We start from the raw sequence: 2,343 nt of genomic DNA on the forward strand, positions 1-2,343 counted from the left end.
AGGCAAATAAATCAAGCAAGACATGTGTGTACAATTACAGACAACTTATGTTTTTCATACATATCCCTTCTTCAAGAAACACTCCACTAAAATGTATTGATTATCATGAAGAAAGCTTTGTGGACGGAGAAATACTAGATGGATATCTGCTCGACTTGCTGCACCAATAATTGGTTCTCAAAGACGAAGTCTGCGCAAGTATTTCGCAAGGTGTTCACAGCTGTGGGAGCCGTTACGAGCGAGAGGAACTGGATGTTCTCCCCTATAAGTGGTGAGAGATTTCAGGTTGTCTTTATATCTACTTTAAAGTCCCCACCACCCACCCAGCCACACTGGCATTTGGCAGCGTTTCTGGTACAATGTTGTAAGTCCCAAAGCATACAGTGCACATCTGTCACTACCGCCACGTAGCCTTCCCTCTGAATCAGGTGACCACCGAGATGTGTGAGACAGATACTGCGCGTTTCCTTTCTTCAAAAAATACCAGACAATTTCGAAAAACTAAAGTGTGCTTGGCGAAAGCCTTGTGGTCAACCAACTGCCGCTTCCCCCGAACCGGGTGGCGCGGAATCACTGGGCCGCTTCGGAGCCATGCGGCTGACTCACTCGACTGCAACGAGACGTCTGGCGGAGCGGTGGTGTAGCTGCCGCCGCCGATGCTCGCGCGCTCAATCTACCGCGGGGGGGCGTTGTGAGCGCGCGGAGCGAGAGGACGTCAGTGCATCGGCTCCGCCAAGTTTTGGCTGGAGCCACGGATCTTCGACCGCAACCCCGTCAACACAGCCGCGTCTGGCTTCCCGAAGACGACAGCTACCTGTGCATACCTCTCGCACACAGGTGGGGCAAAATTTAGGCCATTTAGGGCCGATCTTCACTTGGGTATCGTGGCGGCGGCGCTAGGCCTCACGTCTACGCCGGCGCCCGGCCGTGAGTGAGTCGCCCACCCGCGGCAAGATGGCTTCGCCAAGCTTACAACGTGGCTACGACCCGGACGCCATGGCCTGGTCCGAGGTTCCAGCAAATCCAGCGCCTGATAGCCCGGACTCTGCGCCCATCGAGAACTTGAAGTTATTCAAGCTAGTGGAACGCCGCTCCCGCAAGCGGAACGCTAACTCCAAGAAAGCGGACGCCACGTCGCCAGGCCGCTCAACACGGCACAGCGCTGCTGCGCGCGCTGCAGCGCTTCACGGTGGGCCCCAGGGACCTGCTTGGAAACCAAAGCGGCTTCCGCGGCTTCATCCCGAAGACATCGTTATCATCCTGAAGCCCCGGGTGACCGTCGCTCTGAAGGATGTCTTTCAACATGGTGAGCTGGAAGCAGCGTTCGCGGCCTACCTGGGCGCCAAGGCCACAGCATCGCTCAGCCTGCTCCCCACATGGGAGCAAAACCTGATCGTGGGAGGCACCCGAGAGCCGCACGTCGCAGACAAGCTATTGCGGGACTTCGAACTAACAACTCCGAAAGGCCAGCTCTCTATGTACGGCCAGTTGAAGCTCACTGGTGACGTGTGCCGCGGCGTCATCACCGTGGCCTAGCACGAGACCAGTCAGTCTCTACAAAACAAGATCCAGTGGCGTGCTGGAGACCTTGCCGATATCCGCAAGCTTGGAAAATCAGACGTCGTGGCGCTCACCTTTGTGGGCAAAGTGGTGCCGCGATACGTTCATTACAACTCAGAAGTCACCCTTGTGCGTGCCTATAAGAAAACGATCCCGGCCTGCGTGCCGTGCGGTACCGTGGGACACCGAGCGGACACATGCCCCTGCCCGGATCAAAAGTGTGGCCTTTGTGGCAGTGCGGTGTCGACCGTCGACGGGGTGGAGACACCGCATGAGTGCACTCCGTCCTGTGCAGTCTGTGGGCAAGCCCACGCCACCAACTTCCGGGACTGCACGGGGAAATTCAGGCAGCTCAAGGTGCCCGGCCGCAAGGCTAGGCGCTCCGAGTTCCCTGGAAAACAGCGACCTGGCCGGCAGCCCAGTCATCCCAATTCAGGTGCCGGTGGCGGAACGCCGCGTGGGGCTGACGGCATCGACAACAAAACGTCATCATCATCATCCTCGGTGAAGTCACCGCCCGGGAACAAGACTACGCCCCCACCGCCACCGCCCAGCGGCAGGGACGCTGGCCACTTCCCTGCGCTCAAGACAAATGGCGCTGCCGGCGCCCGGGCATCAGCGTCTCAACACGGCAAACAACAGGTGAGCAGCTGGGCTCAGATCGCCTCCTCCTCCTCCCATTCCCCCGCCTCCCCAGTTACCGTCTCCGCACTCGACGCGGAATACAAAAAAACAGATCGACGTGCTCCGGGCACAGAATGAGCTTTTGCTCAACAAAATTCA

The sequence above is a fragment of the Amblyomma mixtum genome, chromosome 2 (genome assembly GCF_055824585.1).
Source record: "Amblyomma mixtum isolate Tamu chromosome 2, ASM5582458v1, whole genome shotgun sequence".
NCBI classification, from domain to species: Eukaryota; Metazoa; Arthropoda; class Arachnida; order Ixodida; family Ixodidae; genus Amblyomma; species Amblyomma mixtum.